General features: G+C 33.9%; 2 protein-coding genes across 20 annotated transcripts in view; one reads left to right on the top strand and one right to left on the bottom strand.

Moving 5' to 3' along the window:
• Window positions 1-13,438, bottom strand: part of LOC113519705 (uncharacterized) — a 63,927-nt gene extending 50,489 nt beyond the window's left edge. Inside the window, exon 1 of one of the 2 annotated variants that reach the window (XM_026904883.3) lies at window positions 13,348-13,438. The gene's annotated coding sequence lies outside the window, so the exon portion shown is untranslated. The remainder of the gene's footprint in view (window positions 1-13,347) is intronic. The other variant, XM_031911390.2, reaches the window with a different exon arrangement.
• LOC113519612 (coiled-coil domain-containing protein AGAP005037) overlaps window positions 1-18,979 on the top strand; it is a 282,821-nt gene that overhangs the window by 215,363 nt on the left and 48,479 nt on the right. The window lies entirely within an intron of this gene.

Raw genomic sequence — 18,979 nt, 5'->3', positions numbered from 1 at the left:
GTGGTAGAGATGTTAAAACTTATAAAATAATTTAAGAATACTACATTATTTTTACTAGACTTTGTACAAAAGTCGATTGCTTGGGTACCTCTGTCCCATTCGTGTTTCAACCGTGTAGCAGTTGTGTTTGCATGGCTGTGTTTCGGTTTGGCAATATGGCGTGAATTTATAGGGTACAGAGAAATAACACCTGAGTCCTCAGGAATGGCAACGCATAGGAGTATCATGGGTGAAATAGTACACTTTGTCATGTCCATGGTACTGCTCATGTCTATAGGCGACGGTTACCACTTTCAATCAGGTGGGCCGTCAGCTTGTGTGCCATTCTAAGTTGTATAAAAAAAAATAGAATTTAAATTGTAAACTAAAGTTGATTGGATCGCTCGCCTTACAGTGTGAATTCAAGACGGTCCATTAGAGATTCTTGTATAGGTTTATTGTAATCACTGCAGGCAAACCAGTTTCACTATCGGATTTCAATTTTACTTTCAACGGTACGAACGAGATCTCATTTCTGCAATTGCACGAAATTACAAGTGTTCCAATTCTAGAATGTACCAAATTGTTTATTGCAAATTCTTGCCGTCGTGACCCGGCGTTTATTGTAATTAACCTTTTTTTAGGGACTTCAAAAAAAAGAATGTTCTCGATTATATATTTCGTGCAGAGGTATCGATTTCGTCGAAAATAGTGAACCGATTTTAATTGTTCTTTATTTAATTTTATTTTGTCATATAATGTATGTCGTGAATATATATATTATATATCAGCCATTAACTGTCTACAAATGAACATAGGTCTCCTCCATAAGGGGGTGGTGTCAATAGTTACCATACTTGGCATACGGATTAAGAGGAGCACTGCTGTCCTTTTCCCGACCAATAATTGCCCTTTGTCGCCTTTTAGGACACCCACGGGGCAGGAGGGTAAGGCCTGTTCTATGCCGGCAATTAACAATAATAAAATATATGTATATATACATATACCCCTAAGATAACAAATTATGATTTCGATAATACCATAACAATATCGGATTACGATATCGGATTAACTTGACAATTAATTTGAGTATTACCCTTAACCCAAATTGCAAGGTGAGAGCGATATTACGGGAGTTTATTATTTCGCAGGAAATATACATATAAACACGCTAATATTGTTGCTGATTCAACCTCTTAGTGGATTATTAGTAACAGGATCTGGTAGGTCTATAGCTCACGGTATACTCCTTTAGAGCGACCTCCACGCGATCCCTCCTGGAAATAATCGTGTTTAAATTTTAGTGAGTTCATGACAGACCAGTCGACTTCTTTCATCCTTATCTATTGTCTGTCATTGAAACCCCACCAATGTGTATACCAATAGCGTACAATGTGGGGGTTTCTATTGGTATACGCTGGTAGAGCGTAAGAGATGATACGTAAGGACGAAAGTAAGTCAATCAAGCGTGAATTTACAGGGAACAGAGGAATAACATCTGAGTCCTCAAGAATATCAACGCATGTGGGGGTATCATGGGCGAAACAGTATATTCTGTTATGCCCATGGTACTGCTCATGTCTATAGGCGACGGTTACCACTTTCCATCAGGTGGGCCGTCAGCTTGTTTGCCATTCAAAGTTGTATAAAAAAAAAGTCATCTCATCGTGCAGAATTTAAGAATTAACCACGACAGTTTCCCAGGAAGCCTCATGAAGATAAAATTGATAGGGTATATTGTTAAACAATAGCAATACTTTGTCCCCGTATGCAGGGGTTACCCTTCTATTTTCATCTCATGAACATGTTAACCCTCTACCTACCGACACACGCTTACCAACGAACAGGATTTAATTTTTATTTATATACTAGATAGACGTGCAGACAGTTTCACATTTGCATTTATAATTTATTCTGAATAATCACGATATGTCCAGACCTTGAAATGTTGCGCAGAGATTAATTCCTTTGTTATATACACGTAAACTAACGTTGAACACGCACTGCGAAATTTGACCGTCATAAATTGTTCTTTTTTTAATTTGTTTTTATTTTAAATTTAGAACCATATTTAAATTTAGTTTAAATATATAGATTATTAGATGTGATATTGTCTATTGTTATTAATTTTTAAATTCAATTTGTTCTATATGGCCGTAAATCTTTATAAATCTGTTTTATTACAATGCTTTTTTTTCACAGTTTATTGAATTATTTAAATTTAAATATAAATCTTCACTGAGAAATTTTTAGATTACAGTTTTTTACATAAACTTCTGCAACTTATTGAAATTGTATATTTAAAACCTAGATTGCCCATTAAACATAAATTGAAATCCGAATGAAAAATCAAACGCGTTTATAAATGTGCAAAGGGGCGCACCTCAAAACGATTTTTAAGGTTTCAATTTTAATGGATTTTATAAATTCCCACGGCACGGTGAAAACGATTTTCGCAGGCGAAGCCTTGGATGGCGTTTTGTACTTGTTACCAATATATTTTTTGTGGTAGGGTTCGTGCCAATTCATGCTTTATCACGTCCGCATTAACAACAAAGAAGACCCACAGACGAGTGGTCACGTCTGCTCATTGCATTTTTAATAAAACAATTTGTGCCACGCTTGCGTACGCCTGAAAGTATCAAATATTTGCAATTTACTCTAAATGAATTAGTTACATGTATATAACTATGAGATTAATATAAGTACTATCTGTTTAAACAAAACTTAATGGAATTAAAACCAAGTTTTGTTAAAATTGTCACAAAAATACTCTTTAAATTAAATTAGTAAGAAATTTATTTAATTTATTTTTTATACTACTATTGGGCATTTGGAGACTAACTTATCATCATCATCATCATATCAGACATTAACTGTTCACTGCTGAACATAGGCCTTCCCCATTAGGGCCTTTTGGCAATAGTGGCAACATTTGGCAGGCGAGTTGGCTACCACAATTAGGATTTTGGCGATGTTTTAAGAGAGACGCTTCTGCCCATCTCTCGCCCATTAAGTTCCCTTAGTATCCTGTTATGATACCTACGGAAAAGAAACGGGTAGCCCGTTCTATGCCGGGACCACATGGCAAGACTATCTTATAGCGAAGTTGATTATTTATCAAACAAAGTTCCATAAACTTAGGCTGCTTGTGATTACAAAAAGAAAGAGACATGCCTCTATTATATGATTGACTTGTGCATAGATTTTATGAATATAGGAATCATTTATAATAGGAGTTTAAAAATTTAGGTTTACTTAAAACAGTTCCCTGAAGCCTTTACTAATTGTGAAAGTGAGTTCGATTGTTACTGTTTTTTGCCTTATCATCTCACCCAATTATTATTATTTTTTTTTATATACAACTTAGAATAGCAAACAAGCTTACGATCCACCTGATGGAAAGTGGTAACCGTCGCCTATAGACATGAGCAGTACCATAGACATAACAGAGTTTACTGTTTCGCCCATGACACTCCCCATGCGTTGCCATTCCTGAGGACTCAGGTGTTATTCCTCTGTACCCAGTAAATTCACGCGATATCCCACCCACCAAACCCAAACACAACCATGCAAACACAACTGCTTCACGGTTGAAATACGAATGGGAAATTTTGACTTACACGTAGTATTTGAAATGGACAAGGGATTATGCTACTTTTATAATATAAATAATTAGTAATAATTTTTTTCTGCACTATCTTACATTATAATATTGGCATGATACATAAGATAGGTTGACACACTTAAGATCGTATGAGACTAGAGACCAAACTAAGCTTGAAACCTGTGTTTCAGTATCCAGTACCCAACCCTGGAAATGTGCGATTTTATAACTTCAGCATTAACTTTTTAGGTTTAAAGTATAAAAAAACAACAGATTGAAGTAATCAAGCATCACAATGTTACTGTAAAAGTAATTAGCTACTGTTTATGTGGGAGATGTGCATAAGGATATATATTTGTATGTGTATGTGTGTGTGTGTGTGTGTGTGAGAGAGAGAGAGAGAGTGTGTGTGTGCGCGCACACGTGTGTATGTGTTTGCGAATATGTGTATGCGTAATATATCGCAGATGAAGACGCGAGTACGAAGTAGTAATAAAAGAGAGCTAACGTCAAATTTCAACACAGAAATGTCAGTAGTCGAGGTTATATTGGTGTAAGCTTTCAAACAATAGAATTACGGGTTCCCTTCCATGAAATTGTACTTTATGGCCGTCTCAAGATTCATATAGACTCGAAGGGTGTCGAATACAATTGTGTAATAAGTGCCAAGCGCCGATTGTATAGCAATTGTTATTCAAAACATTTATGTGGACGCCTTTAGTGGGATGGTATCACGATTGTGATCCGCCTGCGATAGAAATGTGTTTAAAATTTCTCTAGTATATGTATGTATAATATATAGAGAATGGAGGATGCAAGTGGCTCAGAAGCGTTTCTAATCGCAGTCTATGGGGGAGGCCTATGGTCAATATTGGATAGATGATGGCTGATATGATAATGATAATTATAATGATGATGTATGTATATATAATAAATTTGTGTGTGTGTGTGTGTGTATGCATCTTTGAGGTATCTCATAAATGTCTTAATGAAGTCAAATGATTATGATATTGTTGGTGCTATGATGATGTAGCAGTTTAAGGTACTTTTCACCTTCCGATAGTCGCTATCCAAGTCGTCCGATAGTCCAGTTATATACATACATACATCAGTTGTCTGTCGTGTGTGTATATGTATATACTTGCTTTGCTTACTTTAGACCTAGATAACACTATGGTACAGGGGGAAAGGGTTTGCATTGTAATACAACCTATCAGGTCAACCTCCGCGCGGTTCCCTTGGAAACCATAGTGGTTAAATCTTGTTCAATTGGTAACTATGAGCTAATTGATCTGCCGTCATTCTCACCTGCTGCCACCCTTCACTGGTTCGCCAGCATATACCTATAGCGCAGGTGGGGTTAACATTCCATCTTCGCCCATTAAAAAAACTCTATGGTACGTATATGTATATATAAGTATGGTGCATTATAAATGTTATTTATTTATTTAGTTTTATAGGTTATAAAGGACGGTTAAAAGCCAATAACGGTAACCTTACAATGTCATAAATTATTAAAATTTTCCAAAATTATTAAATTGTAGGAAATTTAATAGTTGGATAAAATGAAAACTATATAAAAATGAGACCAGAAATAGATTTACTAGTTTTAAATTGTCTTTTTTACGACGACGGATATGTGTGCAATTCTAAACGGATGCAGTGATCATTAAAAAAAAAAACAAATAGTTCAATGCATATCGAGCGACGCAGAGTGAAAGGCGCGCATTCCATCTAGACGCTTCTGTAGTGGAATATAAAAAATTAGCCTTGTAGAGTATTACATACGCGTTACACTGTCACGTGACACCGAAAATAGGCACTTGCCATCTTTGAATTGCAAGTAGTTACAAACATGTGCAAGATCCAGTGATTAAGTGAAATTGTTTTGGTCTTACGCAAGTGTAAGTCTGCGCGCGCCCACGCGCCCGTCGTGTTTAGGAGATTACAAGTAGTTTTTGCTTAGCAAAAAAGCGACATCTATCGTGAACACATGATAAACAATATACACCTTACATTGTAAATATTTGAATTTAGAACGCGTTATCGTATGTATATATGTACGTGTTACTCTTAAAAAAAAAGTTAATATGGAAAATAAATTAGTAAAAAAATTGCCCATGTAAAAACGGAGGATTAATGAACTCACATAAGATTAAAAAATATATATAAAAACATAACAAACTATATTGATGGCACGCAAATTTGTACAAATCAGTTCAAAATTGGCAAAATAAACATAATAGACATCGGATTAATTGAGAGTTGGCTTCTTTTGAAAGACGCTTAAAAATTATAATTCATATTGAATATTTTCCATTAAAAATCTTAAGCAAATTTAAATATTATATTAAATCTAATATTTAATAAAAAACAATATTTTTTGGTAGAAACTTATAAATCTATTCATCTGTGTAAGACAACTTCTGACAAATTGTAGGTACTTTTCAACCAATATAAGAATGGAGGAGATTTTGAATTTAATCTATTATATTTTTATTGCACGCGTATGTTACGCGATATATTCGCCAATTATGTAGCGAATTTTGTAAAAACGATTCTCATATTTCCCTGTATACATACATACATATTAGCTTTTACTCGCGACTTCGCCCGCGCATTAGTAAGAATTCCATATATGATACGCGATATGTTCTCTAATTATGTGGCAATTTTCGTAAACATGATATTGCGCGTAAAAATGATTTACGCGTAACGTTTATTTACTCCGTCGCACAGGTACGGGACTAAGAGGGGCCTTAAGAGAAATTATAATGTTCGTCTCTGATCTTACGCAACGTCTCTTCCGGACAAGTGTTGAGTCGCTATAGACACTTTCCATCAACTGACTTACATATTTTAATTAATATTACGCATAACTGGGCCGAGTATTGTGGTGAATTTTGGTCTGTGTGCAATTATTATGTAAAATCACGCGAGCCCGTGACTTTGTCCGTTGTAATGTCTCGCTTTCAACTAGACGTGAGTAATATCTGTATCAATATCTATATATTGAGTACTTTTCAATATTGACGAGCATCTATTGTGATATCGCACATACCAGTCGGATATCTGTAGTCATTACGAGTGGATCTTCTACTTGATATTATATAATAGCCAATAGTTAATATATCTGGTATTGGGCCAATATATATATATATATATATATATATATATATATATATGATTTTTTTATACTATAATACCTGTTTTAAAAAATAATAAAAATATGTAGCTCATGTTATTTACTTAGATAATGTCGCTTTCTATAATGCTGTAATATTTTTTAAGTTAATATGAATAATGAATTCACATAATACAAGAATATATATATGTATATATATATATATATATACATATATATATATATATATATATGTATATATATATATATATATTCTTGTATTATGTGAATTCGAACCTACACTTCTCAGAAAGCATTGTGTTTAAACAACTTCACTGGTGTTGAAATTCAATTACAATCATAAAACCTTATAAAACAATTAACTGTTAGTTAGAGATAGTTTATCCAACTAACAACCGTGGCAGTGGCACGGTCGAAGGTTGTGACTTTGACCGGTACCGAGTCCGGTGACCGAAGTATTCGAGTATTGTAAACCAATTCTATTTATAATGTATGGGAAAACAACTGTAAATGAGATTATGTCATTTGAGTTAAGGATTTTATAATGAGTCTTTTTTAAGTAATCTGTTTTAATAAAAAACTAATCTACTTTTGTTGAAGTAAAAAAAAAAAGACTTTTGTGGTAATATAATTTATTTTGGTTTAAAAACTAAACTACTGTACCTATTTTGATTAATACAAATAAAAAACAAATCTTAACTCTTTACAATATTAGTTTGCATTTACAGTATAAACATGTATAAATATGTATTTATTGTATATTTCATTTATTCAAAGGATCGTCCCTGTAACGACGGTAACGGTAACAAACTCGTCAAAATTGAATACTGGAGACAACGCTAAGTTATTCACTCGTTTAACATTTGCATACTTTTCAACGTTAATGACAAATAATAGTGATCTTATTTAGTCACGCCATCTCTATTAAATTATGTGTCATTATAGTTAAATGTCTATATGTGTTATAAAACCCCCAAAGGGGGAGGCATATGTTCAGCAGTGTACAGTTAAAGGCTGATACGATGATGATGAATATCCTTGGGTTTTTTGTAAATTAATAATTCCAAAGGTGTGACTCAAATAGAAATATTACTTGTAAAAAAATGAAACTAGAAGTAGTCTATGGATACAATTGTTTGATACATCACATGGAAAGATTTAAATACTAGCAAAAAATGTCCTGCAATTTTTATTAATTAAATTTGGTATTACAAATAGCTCTTATTATATAAAAACAATACAACAATAAATTAAAGTTAATATAAAATTTCTTAAATATTAATACTAATTATAAGTTATCCCCCAACGCACCACACCGAGGCAGCGTACCCAAGATACTGGCAGCATTACCTCTTTGATTTAAATCGTTTCTTTCAATTATCAGAAATGACGGTATTTCTAATCATCATTAGCTGTCTTAATAACATATTTTCGATTGTTTTGTAAGCGTATTTTATGTATCTTATTTAAAAATTATTGCGCGAAATTTGAAAATGCATGTGTTAAATAACAATAGCTATAATGTTTCTTACATAATAAGATCAAGTGCTTGAAGTTAGGATATGCCCTTTGCAATATCGCTGCTGCCTATCCCTTAATTAAACGTACTGGAGGTTTTTTTTAATGTTTGACAATGAATTAGTAACCTCGCCTGCGCTAACGCAGCCAAGGTTACTATACCAGCCAGTGTGCATACCGTATGCCAGCGTATACCGTTAGCGGTATACGCTGGCAGGGCACCGGTGAGGATTGATAAGTGAGAATGAAAAGACCGGTCTGTTAGCCCATCGTGATGAATACACCTGGAATTCAGCACGATGGTTTCCAGAGGGGACCACGTGGAAATCGACCTGATACAGTACATTGCTAGCAACGGGACTGGTAGTCCGCATTACTAAGAATTCCTTCCCCGCCACGAAATGGAGCGTTAAAGAGCCCACCTTACACGAATTACAACAGGATTGGCTATGCATAACCCGCCGAGTTTATTAGGCCCCTCGCACTGAGGGTGTAATATTACCAGACTCGTATATTTACACGGGAGGGTTATATAAAGCAAATTTTATTAAGGTTCGTGTAAAGCGAGGTTTGTAACCCCGTACCGTGGAGGGAAAGAAATTGTTAATAATGAAATCTAACAGCCCCATTGCTAGCAATATCAGATTGACCTCCATTGACACGTTTCCCCGGAAACCATCGTGGTTGATTCCTATAGAATTAGTCACGGTAGGTCACTAGACCTAGTTTCATCCTTACTAGTGTTCCGTCAAAGCAGACTAACAACTCAAGTGGGTGTACCATTTCATTTTCAACCGACTTCAAAAACAAAGAAGTTTCGAACGTATTTTTTATATCTATTACATCATAACTTCATCAGTTATAAACCGATTTGCAAAATTCTTTTTTTTTTTTTCTCTGAAGTAATATATTTAAAAACTGTTCTCATAAAAATTTTATTAAAATTAATTTAGTAGTTTTGTTTCTAAAATATCTAGTTTAGCCGTAATTGAAGTCGGTTTTTTTATAGAATTTTACAAAAACTTAATTACCCATAAAAATCCCGCTAGCATGGATATAGAGCGATAGTTATCCTATTATACGTAATAGATATTTTATTTATTGCTATTTATACAATTATACTGAGCGTAAGTGAAATGTCAGTTGTCAATACAGGATGTGATCGGTCAGTAAGGTTTTTACGCGTTCTTGAGATTTTTTACGCCATTTACTTATAAATCGGTAATGGTTAAAAGATACACAAAATTGCCTTCTATTTATATCGAACTAATATATTGTTACTCGAACACGTATTGTGTTTCACGACTTACTTTTGCGACTAACTGACTATGATGGATTTTATAATATACTGACTTTTACTCGCGACTTCGAGTGAACGAGTTATGTTCACTGTCTGAAATAAAAAAGTATCCTATATCTTTCTCTGTCCCATATAGTATATATATGCCAAATTTCATTGTGATTGGTTAAGCCGATAAGGCGCTTTAATATGAGGTAATAAACAAATAAACTCACTTTCACATTTATAATATTAATAAGGATTATGGTATATTATTATGATGTGGCAATTTATATATATTATGTTGATCACATAGCTAGAACTACCGTCAACTGCTAATTCTATATATATATAATAAAAAAAATCAAATTACATCAAAACTTGTCTAGTAATTTATGTACAGAGGAATAACACCTGAGTCCTCAGGAATGGCAACGCATAGGGGGTATCATGAGCGAAACAGTATACTCTGTTATGTCCATGTTACTGCTCACGTCTATAGGCGACGGCTACCACTTTCCATCAGGTGGGCCGTCAGCTTGTTTGCCATTCTAAGTTGCATAAAAAAAATGTGTTATGAATTCATAGTATAACTTTATACACTGTTTTATTATGTTTAAAGATAAATAGACATGTAATTGAAAATAGTTACATCACACTTGTATGTCAAAATTCAATACGTTAAAATGTTAGTTGATTATAAAATTCTAAATTCAAATCTAGTTTTTAGAGTTCCGTAATGATATATAGCGATCGACTCAGTGACTGCGATAAAAATAAATTAACGTAACTAGTTTTGAAGCTCAAGTTCGATTTTATATTCTTTTCTAAGATTTTAATTATAAACATGTCAAATGAAAAGAAATATGAAAATACAAGCATTACAAAAATTATAATGTTATGTAATTTTCTTTTTTAAATATTTCCTTGCTAATATAATCATTAAATTTGAAAATACATAATCTAGAATATTGTAGTGTAAAAAAATTAAAAACTTTTTGTTTTGATTTTGCTTTTGTTGCTATATTTAACAGAGACCAAAAACTGTTTTGCTCACTGCATACATGTAGACACCGAGCACTGTTTAACTTATCAATTTTTACATCAAATTAAAATACAGCTACGGAACCATACAATCGATTACCGAAACGCTCTTGGTCTCTTTTTGCAAATACATTAATGAGCCAACTATATGTTCAAGTAGTTGGTTTCGTAATTCGAAATTATAACAGGCCCAGTAGGTCGACACCGATCAATAACCGTACGAGCATGATACATGCATTAGGAAATAGAGCGCACAAATTTGATAATACCTACTGCATAATCTAGGGGGGGGGGGCTGTTAATAATGGGGATTGGCAACCTCATTCCTAGCAATATACCATATCAGGTCGACCTCCCCGTGATTTCCCCTGGAAATCATCGTAAATGATGTATTGTTGAATTCATAACTGACCTGCTTCATTCCCACCTAACATCTCTTACTGGTGCCCCGTCAGTATATATCGATAGCGCAAGCGGAGTCACTATTCCCTTATCATTTATTAAAAAAACTGCATTATCAAGGGGGGCGAAGGGACTGTTAGTAATACGAAGTATCAGCCCTATTGCTAGCAATATACTCTGTCTTTCTTTAATGGGTGAAAATGCTATCCCCGCCTACGCTATCAGTATACGTTGCCGGGACATCAATGAGAGCTGATAGGTGAGAATAAAAGAAACTAAATTGTCCCATAGTGACGAATTCATATAAAATAATCAAGATTTTTCCAGGGGAAACCGCGTGGTCGATCTCCTCGATGTCCTCTCCCTCCCTCAGAAACTATCGTGCTGTGTTTCAGATGTATTCATCACGATCGGCTAACTGGATAGCTTTTTTCATCCTAACTGGTGGCCCGCCGGAGTATATCGATTGTGCAGGCGGGGTCAATATTCCATTGTAATTTATTTAAAAAAAAAACATCATAATTTATAGCAACAATAGTATATATTATATATATAAATATATTTTACTTCTAAATATTTTAACCAGTACAACTGTTAACTGCGAAACAGTATCTCTGTTATTTCCATGGTACTGCTCATGTCTATAGACGACGGTTACCACTTTCCATCAGGTGGACCGTCAGCTTGTTTGCCATTCTAAGTTGTATATAAAAAAAAAACTAAATGATATGAATTTTAAATAGTACAATATTCTATGAATAATAAAATTAATTAAATGTTTTTCGGGAGCTGTCACTGTATTACAATTACAAACCAGAGATAATTAAAAAGTTATGTCATAGACAATAATTAATAAAAAGTATAAAACATATTAGAGAGTGCAAAATTGCTACTTATACATTTTACCCTACTAGGTATACGTATTTTAGAACTAGTATAACTCACAAATTTAAAAATAATAATAAGGAATGACAACGCATGAGAGGTATCTTGAGTGACGCGGTATTGTCCATGGTACAGTTCATGTCTATAGGCGACGGTTACCACTTTCAATCGGGTGAGCCGTCAGCTTGTTTGTCATTCTAAGTTACTAACTAATACTCATATGCAACATAATCCGTATTAATAATATAATTGCAAAAGTTTGTTTCTTTGTTTGTTAGCTCTTAGCGCCTTAACGGCTTAATTAATTTCTTTAAAATGTACTAAATGGGGATAGTTATTGGCGACTTTTTACCTCGGGCAATGAACCTGGTCATGTGGACAAAACCGCAGGTAAAAGCTAGCAGATTAATAAATTGGTTACTACTCGTATGATTATGATAGTGACACAGCGACACGAGTAATTCTATCGGTCATAACTTCGATTCTTGGTGGCGAAGAAATTTATATATGAATTAATATAATTTTCTTAATATCTTTGGTGATGAAAAGCACCGGTAACCAATATGGAACTAATTTGAAAAATTAAAAAAAAATAAATTTATATTTAGAAATTATGCTTCTCAGTAATTAATGATTAAATCCAATTTTTTTTTATCATATCTATGATACTACTATTATAAATACGAAACTTTGTAAGGATAGATGGATGTTACCCTAATTTTTAACATAGGTTATTTTATATATTCTAATATATAAAATATTAAAATATATTATATTATTTAATATTATTATTATATTAAAATAAAATAAAAATAAAAGTGACGCGGGCAAAGCCGCGGGGTTGATATTAGAAACAAACTCCTTATGGTCCAACTTTAAACAAATTTATTCAATATCCAATTAATGTATAAAGTCTTTTTATTTATACGTTTATTAGATATTGAATAATTTATTACTGATTACCGTATTTCTTTTTTTTTTTTTTAATTGGAAGAAGCTTTACATAATTTGTCTACCGAGTAGCTCTATTCAACATTTTTAATTAAAAAAGATATTCTATGAGTGTACAATAGTAATAATAAATAATATATATTTTATTTTCCCCAAATCAAAACCATCCAGAATGTTCCGTAAAGTATCAAATTGATTAATACAATTCACTAAGCTTCGCTTTTCAGAGCGGTACGATACGATTATGTCCTAATACCACAATCAATACAACATTGAAGAATATATATGTACGTATCTACTCATAAGCTTAACGTAACAGTTTCAAACTCACTACAAGTATAAAATTTAAAGGAAATTATTTATATAATTAATTTTCTAATTTATAAAATAATTTTTTATTAACATAATAGTCAAAAAATAAATAGAATTATAAATTCGCCAAGCTACAATCTCGCGATGCTCGAAGAGAAAATCAATATGTCACATGCTAGTTACACACTCACGGTAAAAACTATATAAAATGCGCGCGCAACTTACGATCTCCGATGTGGAGGCTCCTGGGACACGCGCGCACGACCACTGACTTTACACACACTGGCCACACTGGCTACAGCCGGATCCGTGATCGCAATGTCATTCCCCACTCAGCAGGCTTTCATCCAAGCCTCGCCATCCCACTAGCCTGATCCGCGTTGCCAGTGATGTGTCGCTGACGTTGCCATACCAAATTCGAAATATAAATTTTAAAATTAATTTGGTAAAAGTGATAGGTATTCATTATCTGTGCCAATTCTATATTTGAATTTTTTAATATTATATGAATCTCTAGTTTGATGTATCTTACTCCTTTATAATTTAATGCTCATTTTCATAACATATTCGAAATATAAATAAATTTTATTTTTACATAAGTATTAAATTTTCTAATTTGTTGCAATTTATTCAAGGCAAACTAGCAATTTATATCTAATTTATAGGTCACCTTCCAAATATTTTAGCTTAAAATTTAAAACCGAAATAGGTGGTCTGTGATTTTGTTTATGCACTCTTGAAGCTCTTTACATACCCGATTCATCATTGAGTTTCTTGCTAGATAGAATATATTCATAAAATTTCTGAGATTTTTCTTTCTCTATAAATTTTACAAACTAAATCAAACTAAAACCTACAAATGAGATATTAGAAAATGTACAAAAAAGGATCAGTTGACTACCTATCGGGTTTTACAGTCTATACACCAAAAGTTATTTAAATAACATCAGATAGTCGTTTGCGTGGGTACCTCTATCTCACTCTTGTTTTCCTGCCTTCAAGTACCTGTGCTCGTATTGGAAGGGCATACAGCAGTTAAATTCCTGGAGGACTCTAACAACATAGTCTCAGGAATTCTTACGGATGGAAGGAAGTCTTGTGTTGCCAACATGAGAAAGGTCAAATCATATTTATTCTGTGATACACTTTTTATCTGTAGTTGGCTGTTGACAATTTTCCTTGAGTTATTTTTAAGCAGCTTAAAAAATAGACATAAAATTATCAGTCTTCCAAAATCAAATCAAAATCGAAAACGTCATATTACCTTTTATTTAGTGCCAACATAATAGAGTTATTAGTTCGAAAGTCAAATTCACGATCGGGACTTAACGCGGCGCAATTGCAGGTAAATAGTACCTACAAACCTAATCTTTATTATCGACGTTTTGACGTGGATTGCACCACGTCGCGGTCAGCACCACTGCTGCCAGTTGCTAGCAATGGTATCTCTAATCTCTATTACTAATAAACTCTTCTCCCATCTATTATTCATGACAGGACTAAAGTTAACAAAAGTGAATCGTGTAGGTAAGTACTATTTACCTGTCATCGGATCACGTTAAGTCCCAATTATTTTTTTTATACCACTGAGGTGGCAAACAAGCATACGGCCCACCTGATAGTAAGTGGTTACCGTAGCCTATGAGCAACTGTAATACCAGAGGTATTACGCGCACGTTGCCAACCCTAAAGGAACCTCTTTACCCCCATGCTGTAGTCTCTTGGGAAAACTAACGAATTTAAAATATTAAAAGCGTAGAAAGAGAATGCCACAGATACTACTCTTAAACTATGATTGCAAGTCACGGAATATGTAAACTGTTATTAATTCAAAATGTTGTATTTCGTTGCACAAAGGTAATGCTAACATCATCTAATTATTCGATTAATTAGGTTATTACATTACTGACCACCGCCCATCGTGCATTCAAAATGCGTATATCCGCTAATAAATGACTGTCGATCGGGGAGTAATTAAAGCAATTAGTGTATTTAGTTATCAATTATTCCGAAGATCTCTCCTCAACCATATGCTAATATATCACTACCAGAAAACCGCGGATTATCGCACGTGCATTATGATAGAGATAGATAAATAAATAATATTGGAAATATTTAGTAATAATAATATATATAAGCCTTTAATTAAGAAGTAACATAATAAACAATTCAATAAAGTTAATATTTAATCAGTAACTGTTATGTCATCCCTTTCTTGACGAACAACAACAAAGACAAAAGCCTCCTCCAGAGTTTTTCATTCTCTTCTGTTTTTGGCTATTCTTGTCCAAAGTTCGCTTGCTACAACTTTCTAGGGGGGGGGGCTGTTGCTAATACGGACTGACAGTCCCATTGCAAGCAATATACCCTGTTCATCACAGCTAACTAACCTGCCATTTCATTCTCATCTATCATCAACCCTGGTGATGGTGTCCCGCCGGCGTATACCGTTAGCGCAGGCAGTGCTACCATTCCATTATCATCCATTAAAAAAAAGCTATTGCTTTTATATCTGTAACCTATCGTGTCAATAGTCTTCCTTATCTCCTTTGGCCTCTTCTAGGCTACCAATCCGTTACAGTTGCTATCCATTTTTGTGTTTTTCCCCGCATAATGTGTTCTGCTCGTCTCCATTTAAATTTTTTTATTGTATAGATAACATTCTTAAATTTTGTACATTTACGCTGCGCCATGTAATCTCAAACTAATATCTTGTATTATGGACATACTACATCATATCTCACCAGGCATTAATTGAACATTAGCCTCCCCATAGACAGCCTTTGCCATTGAGTAGTTTTGCTAGTTGTTGCCACGCTTGGCAGGCGGGTTGGCAATTGTAGTTAGGCTTTGGTGATGTTTAAAGAGGGACGCTGCTGCCCATCCCTCGGCCATTAAATTGCCAAGGTCCCTTCTTATGGAAAAGGAAGGGGTGGCCTATTCTACGCCAGGACCACACGGCGATAAAATTTTAAGTTGTACTTATGTGTGCTTTTGGGGAGGTCTATGTTTAGTAGTGGAAAGTTAACAGCTTATATGATATGATCTGAATATTAAATATATAATATTATTATATCATTATGTTTTATTATTATTATTAATAAAAAAATAATATTTTTTTATTCTTTGAAGTGAACAATAAAGAGTTTTCAGTCATACATTTAAATAAATAAATGATAATACTTCGATATTTATTTAATACCAAATACAAAGCACGTGATATATTTATACGTAGAAAATTATTGTCAATTGCTTCATGCTTTAGTGAATATAAAAACCTGAAGCAATCGTATTTTTGTTTTCTTCTGTGTTCTGCAAACAAAATCGGCAGTTTCAATCGTCATAAAATTAATATACCAATAAGATTGATTTGAAAAAAAGAATTGTAAAATTCCGTTCAGAACTGGCGGCATAACCGCGTAACATAGACAAAAAAAAAACAATGCCTCTTTTTTGTACTCTCTTAAAAACAGCTGAATATCTCATAATAATAAGTTATTCTAAATATGTACATTTCGTAACGTATGTTTTGTTTTTTGAAGTGTAAAATGTATTTCCGTTTATATAAGTAATGCATTCCTTTATTATTAAAATTTGTCTGTTATATTTTACTTATAAATTAATTAGTCTTAATACGAGTTTTAAAATAAAATAAGAAATAGTCAATTACGGATTATTTTATTTTTAATCTATTTTATATTTTTATAATCAGAAATAAGGGAGATTGTACAAAAGTTCATTGACCGGGATAGAAAGTAACCTATATCCTATATTATTCTCAATGCCAAATGCTACGTGTATTCCAAGTTTCCTGATGATTAGTAGAACGACAAGAGATAACAAACAAATGAATGAACAGACAAATTCACATTCATAATATCAGTAGCTATGATATGGGCGTACCTTACTTGAAATGAAGATTTATTGTATAAAATTATTTTAAGACGACGCAGAAATTGTAAACGTCAATTTGTACTCTGCCTTTTATATATATTCGCAGTCTCCGACTCATATCCGTCTGCAAGCTGCTTGCAGCGCTTGCGTTGCTGTTTTCCGGTTTGAGGGGCGGAATATGGCAGGAAATTACTGCGGGGAATTACCGGGTACTTTTACTTAACGTCTTGTCATCATGTACTGAAAAGACAATTTAAATCGTTCATTTTTCACCTACATTGTCACCGTAATGTTAAAAACCCCATGTTAAATATTCCGTGTTGTCCCGGTTTTGACTAGGCCACCCCTTTCATTCCCGTGAGTGTCGTAAGAACTAATTAAGAACTAACGTCGTAACTAAAAGAACTTAATGGAGGAATTATGAGCAACAGCGTCCCTCTTAAAACACCACCAAGACCTAACTGCAGTTGCCAGTCTGCCCGCCAAATATGGCAACTACAGACAAAAACCCTCCAATAGGAAAAAGCCTATGTTTAATAGTCAACAATTAACGGCTGATATGATATGGTTAAAAATCCCGCTTTTCATGTACAGAAAATGCTTTTCCATTTATTTGTATAATTTTCTGACAATTTAAACTGTCGATGCTGTGGTTTCTGATTTGGCAGCAAAAAAATTGGTTGCGAAGCAAACTCTCTTAAATACGCTGTAATATGGCATTTAAGCGATGTGTAAAAAACAACTTGTGGGTTGTCAATATGGCAACCGCCAACACAGTACGATTACGACACTCACATTTGGTTCACGTTACCTACTCGCCTCAGAAGAGCCAAAGCGACACCGACTTAGTCCGAAGCATAAGCAAGACCAGTTGCCAATGGATTGGTTACATAGCTCGAAGAACTGACAATCGATGGAAAAGAAAGGTTATAACGCTTTTCCGATCACAGCAATAACCTCAAATGCATTGCAGGAAGTCAGTAAATCAAGCAAGTGGCCCGAAACCGTTTCTTATGGCAATCTACGAGGAAGGCCTATGTTCAGCAGTGGAAAATTCTCAGCTGATGTGTTAAATGATGATGATGACCTGCTTACCATCAAATCAAAGTGGCCACTTTACCTAGCTTCCAAGGAACAAAAAATTGCGTTCTAAATTCAAATATCTTCAATGTAATATCTGCACGAAACATTTTGTTCTTTATCCATGTATATTCACGATCGAAGCCACTTTTTTTACAAAGCAAATTATAGGCTTGTTAAAATTAAATTGTGATTAAACCAGCCCAGAAAGGTCACAGGCAATATTGTAACTTGAAGATCTCTAATACGCTAACAATCTCTAATACTAAATTTGAATAATAACAATAAAACATCACCAAAAGCCTAACAGCGGTTGCCGACCCGCCTGCCAAGCGTGGCAACTATTTATTTATTTATCTCTTTATTACACCAAAAACATAAACAATGACATATATATAATACAGGAACTATATTTATTTTTATAAGTATTTCCGACCCGATACGACTTCATAACCAAGAAATGAGCATATTCGGTTTTAAAAACCGAACCGGTGCCGCCAGCACACCTGTCACTGGTATTGCGGTGATTATGGGCGAGGGCAGTCACTTCCCATCAGGTAAGCCGCATGCTCCTTTGCCCTCTGTGTTATAAAAAGAAAACTACTGGCAAACCCCCTTCGAGTCTCCTAGCCGAGTAGTCGCCGAGCCGCCTAGTCCGACACTTATATTTAGCAGTGGACAGTAAGCGGTTGGTATGAATGAATAAAAAAAAAAATATATACGATCTCTGCAAATGGGAGTTATTTAAGAAAAATTGATATGAAGCTTCTTAATAAGGATCATAGAAACCGAAACAGTAATTTCTAGAAATTTTGTCTGTTTGTTTATCTACCTGTATGTATGTACGTTTGTTCCGGCATCACACAAAAAATACTGAACGTAA

This window comes from Galleria mellonella, unplaced genomic scaffold (genome assembly GCF_026898425.1).
Source record: "Galleria mellonella isolate WM207_F2 unplaced genomic scaffold, CSIRO_AGI_GalMel_v1 utg33, whole genome shotgun sequence".
Taxonomy (NCBI): domain Eukaryota; kingdom Metazoa; phylum Arthropoda; class Insecta; order Lepidoptera; family Pyralidae; genus Galleria; species Galleria mellonella.
Note: the sequence above shows the minus strand (reverse complement) of the source record. Positions and strands in the feature narration are given on the sequence as shown.